This window comes from Eleutherodactylus coqui, chromosome 4, assembly GCF_035609145.1.
Source record: "Eleutherodactylus coqui strain aEleCoq1 chromosome 4, aEleCoq1.hap1, whole genome shotgun sequence".
NCBI lineage: Eukaryota > Metazoa > Chordata > Amphibia > Anura > Eleutherodactylidae > Eleutherodactylus > Eleutherodactylus coqui.
Window position 1 is genome coordinate 109914144 of NC_089840.1, and position 16334 is coordinate 109930477.

General features: G+C 46.8%; 1 protein-coding gene and 1 long non-coding RNA gene across 5 annotated transcripts in view; one reads left to right on the plus strand and one right to left on the minus strand.

Annotated features, from left to right (window-relative positions):
- The window catches only part of NDP (norrin cystine knot growth factor NDP), a 118183-nt gene that overhangs the window by 22910 nt on the left and 78939 nt on the right, over positions 1 to 16334 (minus strand). The gene's annotated exons all lie outside the window — the stretch shown is intronic.
- The window catches only part of LOC136625625 (uncharacterized), a 54379-nt gene continuing 45922 nt past the window's right edge, over positions 7878 to 16334 (plus strand). Inside the window, exon 1 of the long non-coding RNA XR_010792561.1 lies at positions 7878 to 7958. This is a non-coding gene — a long non-coding RNA (uncharacterized lncRNA). The remainder of the gene's footprint in view (positions 7959 to 16334) is intronic.

The following is a 16334-nucleotide window of genomic DNA, read 5'->3' on the forward strand; positions in this document are numbered from 1 at the left end:
CAGGCAAGCTGCATCTGTACCCTCAGCAGTGGGCCAAGCTGTCTCTTCCCCCTCCTCCTCATGCTCCTCCCCCTCCTCCTCAACGCGCTGAGATATAGACATGAGGTTGCTCTGACTATCCAGCGACATACTGTCTTCCCCCGCCTCCGTTTCTGATTCCAAAGCGTCTGCCTTTATGCTTTGCAGGGAACTTCTCAAGAGGCATAGCAGAGGAATGGTGACGCTAATGATTGCAGCATCCCCGCTCACCATCTGGGTAGACTCCTCAAATTTTCCAAGGACCTGGTAGATGGCTGCCAACCAGGGCCACTCTTCTGTAAAGAATTGAGGAGGCTGACTCCCACTGCGCCGCGCAAGTTGGAGTTGGTATTCCACTATAGCTCTACGCTGCTCATAGAGTCTGGCCAACATGTGGAGCGTAGAGTTCCACTGTGTGGGCACGTCGCACAGCAGTCGGTGCACTGGCAGATTAAACCGATGTTGCAGTGTCCGCAGGGTGGCAGCGTGCGTGTGGGATTTGCGGAAATGTGCGCAGAGCTGGCGCACCGTTCCGAGCAGGTAAGACAAGTGGGGGTAGCTTTTCAGAAAGCGCTGAACCACCAAATTAAACACATGGGCCAGGCATGGCACGTGCGTGAGGCTGCCGAGCTGCGGAGCCGCCACCAGGTTACGGCCGTTGTCACACACGACCATGCCTGGTTGGAGGCTCAGCGGCGCAAGCCAGCAGTCGGTCTGCTCTGTCAGACCCTGCAGCAGTTCGTGGGCCGTGTGCCTCTTATCTCCTAAGCTGAGTAGTTTCAGCACGGCCTGCTGACGCTTGCCCACCGCTGTGCTGCCACGCCGCGTGACACCGACTGCTGGCGACCTGCTGCTGCTGACACATCTTGATTGCGAGACAGAGGTTGCGTAGGAGGAGGAGGAGGGTGGTTTAGTGGAGGAAGCATACACCCCCGCAGATACCACCACCGAGCTGGGACACGCAATTCGGGGGGTGGGTAGGACGTGAGCGCTCCCAGGCTCTGACTCGGTCCCAGCCTCCACTAAATTCACCCAATGTGCCGTCAGGGAGATATAGTGGCCCTGCCCGCCTGTGCTTGTCCACGTGTCTGTTGTTAAGTGGACCTTGGCAGTAACCGCGTTGGTGAGGGCGCGTACAATGTTGCGGGAGACGTGGTCGTGCAGGCCTGGGACGGCACATCGGGAAAAGTAGTGGCGACTGGGAACCGAGTAGCGCGGGGCCGCCGCCGCCATCATGCTTTTGAAAGCCTCCGTTTCCACAAGCCTATACGGCAGCATCTCTAGGCTGATCAATTTTGCAATGTGCACGTTTAACGCTTGAGCATGCGGGTGCGTGGCGTCGTACTTGCGCTTGCGCTCAAACAGTGGCGCTAGCGACGTCTGGACGCTACGCTGAGAGACATTGCTGGATGGGGCCGAGGACAGCGGAGGTGAGGGTGTGGGTGCAGGCCAGGAGACGGTACTGCCTGTGTCCTCAGAGGGGGGTTGGATCTCAGTGGCAGGTTGGGGCACAGGGGGGAGAGGCAGTGGTGCAAATCGAAGGCGGTGAACGGGCATCGTCCCACCTTGTGGGGTGCTTGGCATCATATGCCTGTGCATGCTGGTGGTGGTGCCTCCCCAGCTGATCTTGGCGCGACAAAGGTTGCACACCACTGTTCGTCGGTCGTCAGGCGTCTCTGTGAAAAACTGCCACACCGTAGAGCACCTTTACCTCTGCAGGGTGGCATGGCGCGAGGGGGCGCTTTGCGAACCAGTTGGTGGATTATTCGGTCTGGCCCTGCCTCTACCCCTGGCCACCGCACTGGCTCGGCCTGTGCCCACACCCTGACTTGGGCCTCCGCTTCCTCGCCCACGTCCACGTCCTCTAGGCCTACCCCTACCCCTCAGCATGATGTATTAGCAGTAGTGCAGAAACAGAACGCTGTAATTAAATGTGCCGCTTATTGGCCTGTGGTTGGAGGCTGACTTCGTTTACGGAACCCCAGGAAATAATTAGGTGCACGCCTGCTGTAACACTTAGCTGGCTGCGTATTTATTTGGAGAACTACTACCCCCAGCAGACACGGACCCAGAACACTGAGCACAGTGACAGGCAGGCAAAATAGATTTTTTTCCAATATTTTTTGGAAAAGGACCACTGCGTATATTCAATCTATAATATATGTCTTCTGGCCCTGCCTACACAATTCTGTCCCTGGACTGTGTGACGGAACCGCAGTGTTGCACTGTTATTAACTGCAACAGACCGGTGATTTCAGAGCCAGGAAATAATTTGGCGCAAGCCTGCTGTAACACTTAGCTGGCTGCGTATTTATTTGGAGAACTACTACCCCCAGCAGACACGGACCCAGAACACTGAGCACAGTGACAGGCAGGCCAAATAGGTATTTTTCCAATATTTTTTTGAAAAGGACCACTGCGTATATTCAATCTATAATATATGTCTTCTGGCCCTGCCTACACACTTCTGTCCCTGGAGTATTACTGCAGGGCGCAATGCTCTGCACGGCCGATATACCAAAAAAAAAAAAGTGCAACACTGCTAAAAGCAGCCTCCACACTACTGCACACGGTTAGATGTGGCCCTAAGAAGGACCGTTGGGGTTCTTGAAGCCTACACTAACTCCTAACACTCTCCCTACAGCAGCTCCAACACGATACCACTGTCCCTCAGCTAAGTCACAACGCATCTGAGGCGAGCCGCGGGAGGGGCCGATTTTTATACTTGGGTGACACCTGATCTCCCCAGCCACTCACTGCAGGGGGGTGGTATAGGGCTTGAATGTCGCAGGGGGAAGTTGTAATGCCTTCCCTGTCTTTCAATTGACCAGAAAAGCGCGCTAACGTCTCAGAGATGAAAGTGAAAGTAACTCGAACATCGCGTGGTACTCGTTACGAGTAACGAGCATCTCGAACACGCTAATACTCGAACGAGTATCAAGCTCGGACGAGTACGTTCGCTCATCTCTAGTAATAACATGTCATCTATACTGATAATGAATGGCCTTTGCCTCTGAAAAGAATACAAGAATATGTAAAAGTTTATTATTTTCCTATTTTAGAATCAAAGCGATGCTCTGGAAATTCCAGGAATACTCCTTTAAGACAAAACGATATGAAAGAAACTGAGAATAGCAACACAGCTTGCAACAAATAATCCCCTAGTTGTTTCCATCACATCTAAAGAAATAATTCAATTATGGAGGAAACAATGAAATAATTCAAGAAACAAAAATTGTTACACAAAGAAGAAGTTATAAGGTAAGGATTAGAGATGAGCGAGCGTACTCGCTAAGGCAAATTACTCGAGCGAGTATTGCCTTTTGCGAGTACCTGCCCGCTCGTCTCAAAAGATTCGGGTGTCTGCGGGGGTGAGCAGTGAGTTGCGGGAGTGAGCAGGGGGAGAGAGAGAGAGATTCCCCCCCCCCCCCCCCCCCCGGTCCTCCCCGATCTCCCCGCCGGCACCCAATCTTTTAAGACAAGCCGGCACGTACCCGCAAAAGGCAATACTCGCTCGAGTAATTTGCCTTAGCGAGTACGCTCGCTCATCTCTAGTAAGGATCATGGAAAATAGACTTTATTTAAATTGATGGAACATGAAGAACAACCAAGAAGGTGTGTAAATGTATGTCCAATATGGAGGAAATAATCCCCCACAGAAAATTAGCTTTGGAAATAATATGCAGTCATCAAACACTTCCCTGTGAGAAGGAAGTTGTGGTTTTGAATGAAAGGAAATATGCTTTCTAATCATACAGTTATATATAAAAAGTTAACATTTCAGTTTGTTCCAATGTACTAAAATATTGAACACTCTCAGGGCGAGCACCCACTGGCGATTGCGTTTTCCGCGGCGTTTTCGCGGCTTTTCCGTTAATTTTCATTGACATTCATGGGTGCATTAGGAGAAAAATAAGGACACATATGCAACTGACAGTTCCTATGTTAAAAACGCAAACGCAACGCAAAAAAAACGCCAGTGGACAGGAACACATGTTATCTCTATGCCTGTGCAGGAAAAACGCAAAACGCAAAATGCAGGTAAAAAAACGCCAGTGGGTGCTCGCCCTTAGCCTGCTGTATAAAGATTTTTTTTAGTTGTTTTCCAATGTTTTCTAAATAAAGGAAAAAACACATATAAAAAGAAAAAAGTTTTGTATTGTGTTAGCAGGTAGAACAAAATGTTATTGCTCTCAGTAAGAGAAACAAAGTAATCTTGTAGATATATATGTACACCTTTTAATGGCTAACAAAAAGAAATGATGTTACCTTTCAAAGCTCACTGGCCTCTTCATCAGGCATATGATAGGATATATCTGAAGATGTATGTATGTATATATATATATATATATATATATATATATATATATATATATATATATATATATATATATATATATATATATATATATATATATATACATATATTTGGTGCAGAGATATTATAATTCTGATGAAGAGGCCAAGGAGCCTCAAAACCTTGCTGTAGCATCATTTCTTTTCATTAGCCATTAAAAGATATCCTATCCAGAAGATTTTATTTCTCCGAGGGCTTAAACACATGGACGGGATTTAGTCCCGTTATGCGACTGTGATAACCAGGACCACATAACAGGACAAAACAAAACCATTGATTTCAATGGTATTGTTTTCACTAGCGGTATTCCTACCCGTTAATAATACGAGCAAGAAAAGATAGGACTTGCCCTATCTTTCTTGCACATAGTTAATATTATGTGCAGGACAGATAGGGCAGAACTTATCTTCCCAATCTTTTTTTTTATCTTGCGTGGTATAGCAGGAAGTTTGAAAGATAAAAAAAAAGATTTTTACCTTGTTCATGTGCAACTACGCTCCATAGTGGGGAGCATACGCTTGTTTGAAGAAGCCCAAACACTAGGGACTAATTCACACAATCATATTTTTGGCCTATGTACTGTCCAGGTCTACAATGGATTCGACTAGTGTTTCCCAACTCCAGTCCTCATGTTTTTGTCGGTACCTCAGACATTGCCACAGGTGTTCTTGCTATAGGATATCCTGAAAACATGACCTGTTGGGTGTCCCCGAGGACTGGAGTTGGGAAACACTGGACTAGACCGTGACAGCAATGTGCCAATTCACAGATCAGCTTTTGCACATGGACATACAGTCCATGTGAAAAAAACACTATTCTGCTCCAATTTACAGATGAGACTCACCATGCAAGTCAATGGAGACACAAAAAAGACAAAATGTGGACACTGTCTATATTTCACAGATCAGTTGCTAAGAAATGCAGGAAGAAGTTAATTGGTGTCTGTTACAATGTTTGCTTTTCTTTTGTGGACATAAAACATAGATGACATACAGAAGTACAAAATGGACACCATACAGAGCAGCATGGCAGTTTTTTTGTGGATTTTTATAATGTTTTTGTGAATTATCCCTTAATTATGCTCTGTACTAAATTTGCACCTTTTAGAATGGTCGGGGTATATAGGGAAAACATTTTCTTGCAATATCTTTTAGAGGACCCTCTTAAAAGTTGCCAATTGGTAAGAAAATTTCCCAAAGTTTCAGATCAGTTGGTAATATTAACCCGTGCCTCATCAACTTTGAAGTTATAATTTTAGGGCATTTTTGTTAAAAAAAAAAAATCACAGTTCTTTTATAAAATGAAAATGATTTGACCTAGAAACCTGATCATGGTCTCATTTTATTGATAATGCTCTTGCTTACAAATATTACTTTTTTGCCGTGACTCAGATTTACGGGTTAACGCTATCCAATGGACCAGAAACTATCAGAAACTAATTTTCTTAACAAATGTCAACTTTTGGGAGGGTCCCCCATTAAAAAATGTGAACATTGATTTTTTTGTAACCACCTCACTGCATCCAGCACTTTCTGTATATGTTTTATTCAGTTATATAAAGCATAGATACTTGATCACTACTGTCTCATCGTAACAGACCAGACCATGCAGAAAAAAGCCAGAGAAACAATGAATATTTAGAAGTGCAGTTAATAATGTGCACCAAAGCAAAGGAGGATGAAACGAAACCATTGATTTCAATGGTTTTGTTTTCACTATCGGGATTCTCACGTGTTAATACTATGCACAAGAAAAGATAAGACTTTCTCTTATCTTTCTCGCATTTAGTTTTTCTATACGCTGGAAAGATAGGCAGGACCTATCTTCCCACTTTTTTTTTTCCAAACTCGCGCGCAATAGTGTGGAGTTTGAATAGTCAAAAAAAAAAACCTGGTTCATGCGCAACTATGCTCTGTAGCTGCAAGCATTGAGACTAGAGATGAGCGAGCGTACTCGCTAAGGCAAATTACTCAAGCGAGTAGTGCCTTTTGCGAGTACCTGCCCGCTTATCTCAAAAGATTCGGGTGTCGGCGGGGTGCGGGAAGTGGCAGGGGAGAGCGGGGAGGAATGGGGGAGGAGAGATCTCTCTCTCTCTCCCCCCTGCTCACTCCCGCAACACACCGCTCACCCCTGCCGGCACCCGAATCATTTGAGACGAGTGGGCAGGTACTCGCAAAAGGCAATGGTCGCTCAAGTAGTATGCCTTAGCGAGTACGCTCGCTCATCTCTAGTTTCAACGCATGCACCCATGTGTTTTTGCCCTAAAGAACATGCCACTTTGGTGCAGAAATGGGAGAAGTGATGGGTGAATGGGAGCATATAAAAGTCTTGCTGCTATATAGGTCGGTGAAGTAGTTGCTTCGTGTGCTCCACATATGCTTATTTAAGTTCTATCATAAATGTGCTTGGCTATATAGAATATGGAAGATAGTAGGTTATTCCTCCGTAAATACAGGCTGAGTGCTTAAACAGATGGGGGCATGCATTAATATGCTGGCCGCTACGGAACATATTACCACAAACACCAGTCTTTTCTTTTTGACTATTCAAACACTACAATATTGCGGGCGAGTTTGAAAAAATAGCGGGAAGATAGGTTCTGCCCTATCTTTTTTCTCGCTTAGTATTGAAATCAATCGTTTTGTTTCGTCCCGTTTTGCAGCCATGATTTGGGACAAGCACACGCCCATGTGTTTAAGCCCTGACAAATACAGTCTATTAATATCATTAAGGGCTTACTCACATGAACAATACTCTTGCACGAATTTTGTGCAATGCGATGGACACAAAACTTGGAGAAATATGAAATCCCTTCTTTAGATCCTGTGAGCAAAAAATATCGCATCACATTCTATCTTTGGGCATTCCCTCAGAACGCCTTGCCCATTGCTTTCAGTGGGACCTTACTGGCTCTTTCACAAGGCAATGTTTGTGTGTGTTTTTGTGCAATCAAAATCTGTGCGCACTAAACACGAGAATAAAAGCTATTGTGATCAATGGGTTCATTCTCATAAGCACGCTTTACGCACTCATTTCGCGCGTGTGCAAAAAATTGCATTTGGAAGGGTCAAACACTGCGCAAAACAGAAAGAGAAGACAGCTGTCCCTCATTAGGGAAACATTTGCGATCCTAACATGCGCATGAGGATCGCAATTTCACGGAAGTGATGCGATTTTTAATCAAAAACGTACTGCATCAAGATGAAAATCGTACGCCGGCAAGCGACATATCGGCTCAAGGTTCTTGTCCCATTATCATGCTCGCCCGTGTGATTGTAGCCTAATTCTAGATTTTCTCATACATAACAGAATCCCTGATTTTAACGATGTAGCAAATTCATCATAAACAAATGAGCTTTTATCATCAATTATGTTTAATAGCATAATAGTTGTTTCCTAATAGTCTGTCCAGAGTTGCATCACATGTAAACAACTGTTCTGTGAACACCCATGTTGCTGCAATAAAAACGTAATTTATGTAACGATTACTATGAGTCCAAGAAAGAAGCGAGGCGCCATCAACAGAGCACAGGGATTCTGGCTAATTTTCTGTTGAATTTATTAGCAGTTTTCCAGTTGGCAGGTATGGGAATCACTGACACTTTTGTCTTCACTAGTTCTTATTCATAATGCACAAAGAGTTTAGGTAGCAGACTATAAATTCATCTGTATTAACCCCTTGACGACATCCACAGTACATGCATGATGGATGTGTGCAGAGAGAATATGGAGCAGGGTCAGCAGCTGAGTCCACTCCATATGTGGTAAGTGGTGACTGTGTTACACACAGCTGACACCTGCCCTCAGATGCCAAAGGGACTTGTCATGGCAGCCTAGTGAAAGCACTCAGGCCTGCCATTATATTAATACAATTACAGTCAGGATAATACTAACAGCACAATGCACTGGAATACTTAAAGGGGTGGTCTCGCGAAACCAAGTGGGGTTATACACTTCCGTATGGCCATATTAATGCACTTTGTAATGTACATTGTGCATTAAATATGAGCCATACAGAAGTTATTCCACTTACCTGCTCCGTTGCTAGCGTCCTCGTCTCCATGGTTCCGTCTAAATTCGCCGGCAGCTTGCTTTTTTAGACGCGCTTGCGCAGTCCGGTCTTCTCCATTCAGCACGAGCCGCTTCAGTGTGCTCCCCGCTACAGCTCTTCTGCGCATGCGCAGACGAGCTGTCACTGCTCGGGAGCGCGCTGAAGCGGCCATTCTGCACCATCCTCTGTTAGAGGAAGGTGCAGAAACTGGAGCTGCCCAGCGGAGAAGACCAGCCCAGCCCAGCCGCCCCGAGAAGCCTCCCAGGTAAGTGATGGGTCGGGGGGGGGCTGCCGCTGCGCCGGGCTGCGCCGGGCGGGGGGGCTGCCGCTGCGCCGGGGGAGCTAGCGCTAGGCCGGGGGGGCTGTCGCTGCGATGGGGGGGGCTGTCGCTAGGCCGGGGGGGCTGTCGCTGCGCCGGGGGGGCTGTCGCTGCGCCGGGGGAGCTAGCGCTAGGCCGGGGGGGCTGTCGCTAGGCCGGGGGGGCTGTCGCTGCGCCGGGGGAGCTAGCGGTGGGCCGGGGGGGGCTGTCGCTAGGCCGGGGGAGCTAGCGCTAGGCCGGGGGGGCTGTCGCTAGGCCGGGGGAGCTAGCGCTAGGCCGGGGGGGCTGTCGCTGCGCCGGGGGAGCTAGCGCTAGGCCGGGGGGGCTGTCGCTGCGCCGGGGGAGCTAGCGGTGGGCCGGGGGGGGCTGTCGCTAGGCCGGGGGAGCTAGCGCTAGGCCGGGGGGGCTGTCGCTAGGCCGGGGGAGCTAGCGCTAGGCCGGGGGGGCTGTCGCTGCGCCGGGGGAGCTAGCGCTAGGCCGGGGGGGCTGTCGCTGCGATGGGGGGGGGCTGTCGCTGCGCCGGGGGAGCTAGCGCTGGGGAGCCGGGGGCTAGCGCCGGTTACCTGCTGTCTGGTCGGCGGCTGCGGGGCGTCTGGTCGGCGGCTGCGATGCGTCCGGTTGCCATGGAGACACAGCTGGCGGCGTCTCGGGAGCGCGCACGTCGGGCTGCAGCGAGCGACTGGGAAAGAGCCGGCGGCCATCTTGAGGAAACTTTTATAACTTGCTGAAACGCTGGAACGGTAAGTACGAACCAGCTAGAAATGTCATTTACAGGGGGGCTTAGTAATGTGTGTTTAATGGGGGGGACTGGGCAAAAAAAAAAATTAACTGCTTCCTCGAGACATCTCCTTTAAGTATTACAGTATACTATTAAACAAGAGATCAAGCAATCACATGTTTAGGGTCCCTACTGGGACTTAAAAAATGTTTCATAAAGTTTTTTAAAGATATATGTGTTATTGGCAATGCGTGAAAAACAGACGTTGTGTAGAATTGTATGTTTTTAGGCAAAGTACGAAATGTATGTTTTAGTTCTATATGCTATATACTTTCCCTGGGCATTGAATAGAATACCTAGACATTAGGCCACTTCCACATGGGTGATTTTGTTGCAATGCAACAGTGCTATAAATCACATGTATGTAGAGTCCATGCTTTCCTATGTGTTATTCCACATGAGCGATGTTTTGTAGCCTGCAACATTGTGAGACTAAAAAATCGTGGCATGTTCTATACAGCCGCAATTTGTGATGTTTTGTAGCCCATGTTTCCCTATAGAGCCTAACTATGTGTTGCACTGCATCGCATGAAAAGTGTGTAATCGTGCGGTGCGATGCAACTTTTACAGCAGGGAATCCTATAGACTTCTATGGCAGCATCAAAAAGAAGGGAGAGGGAGGGGGGTTTCCCTGAGTACAACGCAGGGCAAAGGAGACAGCTGGCCCTAATTCAGCATTTAATCGCTATTCTATTCCTCAGTAAGGCTGGATTCAGACGACCGTATATCGGCCGGGTTTTCACGCCCAGCCGATATACGTTGCCTCTCTCTGCAGGGGGGGAGGCTGGAAGAGCCAGGAGCAGTGCTCTGAGCTCCCGCCCCCTCTCTGCCTCCTCTCCACCCCTCTGCACTATTTGCAATGAGGAGAGGCGGGGCAGGGGCGGGGCTAATTCTCAGAACTTATCCCCGCCTCCTTTCATTGCAAATAGTGCAGAGGGTGGGCGGGAGCTCAGTTCCTGCTCCTGGCTCTTCTATCCTCCCCCCCTGCAGATGAGGACAACGTATATCGGCTCGGCGTGAAAACCGAGCCGATATACGGTCGTCTGAATCCACCCTAAGGGTGTAATATGCAGGCATGTAAACAGACATTTTGATTGCAAAAAAATATCTATCTGTTAGCACGGAAGCATCAGCCTGCTTCTTGCCATCTCCTAACTTCATCCATGTGAAAATATAAGCGTATTAGCGCATATGCGCATCTGAATAAGCCATAGCATGCCATTTTTATTGAAAATTATCTCTGAATGCAGCACTACAGTTCCTGTAAAGAAACGACCACTGCAGAAGTGAGCAGTCTAAACTGCTTTTGTCCTGCAAGAGATCTGTGGCTCAGGCTTTATTCACACGAGCGTATATCGGCCGTCTTTCACGGCCAGCCGATATACGCTGCCAATCTGATACATTGGTTTACAATGCATCAGTTCAGAAGGGGGGGATTCCCATGGTGTAAAAGCGCCTGGCCGGCCAAGATAACACATAGGAGCACATTTTGGCCAGGCGCTTTTACGTCGCCCAGGAAAGATAGTTCAGGAATAGAGATGAGCGAGCATACTCGTCCAAGCTTGATGCTCGTTCGAGTATTAGGGTGCTCGAGATGCTCGTTACTCAAGACGAGCACCACGCGGTGCTCGTCTCGATTAAACGAGCACTGACCATTGAATTCAATGGAGCTGGCAATACAGCCGGCTCCATTGAAAGCAATGGGCTGCCGGCTAGCGTGGGATGAATTTTCGGGAAGGGCTTAAAAATATAAGCCCTTACCTGAAAATCATCCTAAAATGTGTAAAAAGTAAAAAAAAAAATACTCACCTTGTCCCGGCAGAACGATGTTAGCCCATTGAATTTAATGTAGCCGTCAATACAGCCGGCTCCATTGAAAGCAATGGGCTGCCGGCGATCACACAATGAATTTTCGGGAAGGGCTTAAATATATAAGCCCTTCCCTGCAATTCATCCAGAAATGTGTAAAAAAAAAAAATATATATATACTCACCTGGTCCCGGCAGATGGAGTTCAGCTGCGGCCAGCTGGCAGTTCTCCTGAACTGCTCTCTGTAGTATTCAGCAGCCGGGGATTTAAAATCCCCGCCTGCTGAATGAGCTGCCTCTGATTGGTCACAGCCTGACCAATCAGAGGCAGATCTCACTCACACCCATTCATGAATTTATGAATGGGTGAGTGAATGCTGCCTCTGATTGGCTCAGCGCAGCTCTCAGCTGAATGACAGCAGTTCAGCACCACAGTGCAGGGGACAGCAGGAGAAGATGCGGCTGTGCCCCATATGTAAAGCCCTTCCCTGAAAAAGAATTCAGGTGTGCCAGCGGACCATTGTCTTCAATGGAGTCGCCGGCAGCAGCAGCGGCTCCATCGAAGAGAATGCCTGCATTTGTATTCTTTTTTTACACTAAAATCTTTCTTTTTCAGGTAAGGGCTTATATTTTTAAGCCCTACCCGAAAATTCATCCCGCGCTCGGTGGCAGCCCATTGCTTTCAATGGAGCCGGCTGTATTGCCGGCTCCATTGAATTCAATGGGCTAACATCGTTCTTCTCTGCCACAGCTGTTACAGCTGTGGCAGAGGAGAACGATCTTAATGCTGAGATAATTTTTATTTTTTTTATTTTTACACATTTTAGGATGATTTTCAGGTAAGGGCTTATATTTTTAAGCCCTTCCCGAAAATTCATCCCGCGCTCGGTGGCAGCCCATTGCTTTCAATGGAGCCGGCTGTATTGCCGGCTCCATTGAATTCAATGGGCTAACATCGTTCTTCTCTGCCACAGCTGTTACAGCTGTGGCAGAGGAGAACGATCTTAATGCTGACATAATTTTTATTTTTTTTATTTTTACACATTTTAGGATGATTTTCAGGTAAGGGCTTATATTTTTAAGCCCTTCCCGAAAATTCATCCCGCGCTCGGCGGCAGCCCATTGCTTTCAGTGGAACCTGCTGTATTGCAGGCTCCATTGAATTCAATGGGCTAACATCGTTCTTCTCTGCCACAGCTGTTACAGCTGTGGCAGAGGAGAACGATCGTTATGCTGACAGTGGGGGGGAGGTCCTCACTCTTGCCACTATTGTGGCTTAATAGTGAGACCTCGGGGCCCGAAATGCAGCCCTGCATGTTGCTTCTCGCCTGCCCTATCCATTTCTGTGTTTTTACATGACTTTGGTGATTTGCTAAGATTTTCACAAATGAAAACCTTAGCGGAGCACCAGTCATATACAAAAATGCTCGAGACGCCCATTGACTTCAATGGGGTTCGTTACTCGAAACGAACTCTCGAGCATCACTGAAAGTTCGACTCGAGTAACGAGCACTCAAGCATTTTGGTGCTCGCTCATCTCTGTTCAGGAACTATCTTCCTGGCCAGAATACGGTGGCGACTTCCATAGACTACTATGGGAGCCTTTGGGAGCTGCCAGAAAAGGGAGGTGGGAGGGAGTTTAGCAGTGTGTCTGCTAAACTCTCACCCCCTTCCTTGCTTCTCTCCACCCCTTGCTAACTGTTTGCAATGGGAGGGTGTGGGAGCAAGAGTGCTAAGCTCCCACCCCCTCCCATTGCTGGCAGCTGACATGAAATATGTGTGCAAGAAAAATAGCAGCATATCCTATCTTGACACATATTACACATGCATACACACCCAGATAGTACAGCGATGTCATTGCACACTGACTTCGTGCCACATACATGTATCTCACAGACTGCATGCTGCGATATATGCTCTTGTGACCCCAGCCTTCCCCTCGCCTAGCTTCCTCTGCCCAGCAAATCAGAGATACATACACAGAAGTCAGGCTATGCTGAGAGGTTCTAAGCAGCTAGCTGGTGCACTACAGGACTCAGCAATGTGCAATGGGGGTAATATACAGATTACTAGTTGTGCGGTTTCTTCATGCAGCCAAAAAAACAAGACCCTTCTTATGTGTGTTATGCTATTTCTAGACAGAACACGATCACTAAACATATACAAACAGGAATTAATATTTGTGATTCACCCAAAGAAAACCTGAAACAATTAGAAACATATGTATGACAAATGTCTTCAATGTAATCAAGAAAAATAAACATAACTAGTTTATTTTTCATCAGTTATGCAGTATGTATGCATAAATACATTAGGTTGATATGGCTGTGGTCCCAAAATACTTCACCCACATGTTGACGCTGCTTCCCATTCTTGTATTTAACCCCTTAAGTATGCGGTCCTTTTTTTTTTCATTTTTTCTTCCCGACTCTTAACCCCCCCCCCCCCCCCCTCCAAAAAAAACTTTTATTTAGCCATTAACATAACAGTCTGAGGGTTTGTTTTTGTGGTATAAGTTGTATTTTTCAATGGTACTATTTAATGTATTGAAAAACTGGTAAGTGGAGTGAAATGGGAAAAAGAGCATTTCTGCCATATTTGGTATGTTAGTCTTATATGGATGCAGTGATAACAAATATGTTTTGGGGAGTTTTTCATTATAAATATGGAAAAAGTTGTTTTTTTAACTTTTTTTAAATAATTAGTAAAACTGATTTTTTTTTTAATTTTTTTTTAGTCTCCATAGAGGACAAGAACTTGTGATGGTTGGATCTATCCTGTAGTATGATGTAATAACGCAGTATTACATCATACCCCAAACTGACAGCCAATCTACAACGGCAGCCCTGGAGGCTTTCAGAAGGCCCTTGGCTGCCTTGGAAACTGAACAGCACTACGCAATCTTATAGTGGGAGACTGTTCAGGGCATTTAAAAGCCGCTGTCAGTATTGAAAGGGTTAACAAATGTGATCAGCATGAATGCTGATCACAGCTCTTAGCTATAAGAAACAACTGACCCCCACATTGTATTGCGTGGGATTGCCTCCTGATTCCTATCCATACAAGCCCCAAACCTCCATGTCATAACTGTACATGAAGCATTAAGGGGTTAAAGAGAATCTATCACTTTCCCATTGTCAGCACTGGAAGCCACCACTGAATGCATTGAGCGGAGCTGCTGAGTAGTCTGCCAGTTATAATTTTGTAATGGGCCTACTGCTTAGCAGCACTGCTCAATGCATTCAGCAGCAGCTTCTAGAGCTGAAACCAGGGTAATGTTAGGGAAGGAAAGTTTAAAACTTACATTTCAGGAGTCCGGGGGTCACCTACTTTTAGCCCATAAGCTTAGTTTAAAAGGCTAAAAAGAGGTGACAGATTCCCTTTTATAGGTATGTGCGTCACAAATATTTTATCACTATAAGGGCTTATTCACACGAGTATATATCGGCTGGGGTTTTCACGGCTGGATGATATATGCTACCATGTGATGCAAGGGCTCGGCGTATATGCCGTTGGAGCTCTGCTAAGCTGTTTCCCCCTTCCTTCCCCCTCAACGTCTCACCTCCTCTCTCCTCCCCAATGGGAGCGGGCGAGATGGGGGGGAGCTAAGCTTGTCCACAGCCAGCAATGAGGGGGGAGAGATGGTGCGGAGTTAAGCCTAGCTCTGCCCCATCCCACCCCCTCCCATTGCAAACAATGGTAAGGGGCAGAGAGAAGAAGAGAAGGGGAGGGAGTTTAGCAGTCACACTGCTAAACTCCCTACCACCTCTCTTCTCCGGCCGCTGTCATTGGCTACCATAGTCAGGCCAGGAAGATAGTTCCAGGACTATCCTTACTGCCTGGTGTAAGAGCGCCTGGCTGGGCACTTTTACGCCGCGGGAATACGTCTGTGTGATCTGATGCATTGGAATCCAGTGCATCAGATAGTAGCTGATATCAGCCGGCCGTGAAAATGCCGGCCAATATACGCTCGTATGAATAAGACCTAAGCCAAAAGATATGACATTTTCTAATATGCGTTGTGTATAGATTTTTCATGGTTTTCAAGTTCTTGGCTTGCTGTTATTGAATGGGAAATTTCATTATTTACTTCCAGAGGATTCAAATCTAATCTGCTATTCTGGCCACAGTTTAAATCTGCATCAAAACGATTTCTAGGTGCCATTATTAAAATTATTACTGGATCATAGAACCAATTGTTTGCTGCACCCTGACGCAATTTTCTTTCCGAGTCCAAAAAGAGCCTATGACATCCCACTCTGCTGTTTGCCATATAGGTTGCACGCCTATAATAGTCTGTGGCCTATATATAGCATCTTTGATGCAGGCCAACACAATGACATGATGTCAGGCTGCAAACTGCCTAGACCAAAAGCTGGAAGAGGAGCCTGCGCCACTAGACTTATTTTGGGAGCAAAAACAGTTACATAGTTCCAACAGGTTGTGGTTTTGTGGTAGCCAATGTGATAACTAGAAAAAGTGCAAATCACTTCATTTATCTTAAATGATCCTTCTTTGCTGAAAAATCACTCAAAAGTGTTAGCCACTATGGGTCTCCATTCCTTCTATTTTGCTATCCACTCCCTGTTGTCAAGTAATGACAGTGTCCGGTAACAGTGATAGCAAGACACATGAAGTGAAGAAGACTACTGAATCATACTACCTATGGACATCTATGGAGAACAGAGGGAATGGGAAGAGGGTGTGAGAGAGAGACATTCACTCACAGCAGACATTGCCTGCAGATAACTAGTGAGTTACACTACTGAAATTAGGGGCGTAACTAAAGGCTCAGGGGCCCTGATGCAAAACGTGAGCTGGGTCCCCCCTCTATCTGTATCTGTACCCGTACCCATACCTAAACCATGCTGCACAGAGACATAACTTGAAGCTTCTGGGCCCCAATGCAAAACCTGTAACAGGGCCCCCAACTATAATGCTTTATTCATAGTACTGGGTCCCTATATGGAGAAGAGAGGCCTTATGGGCCCCCTAAGGCTCCT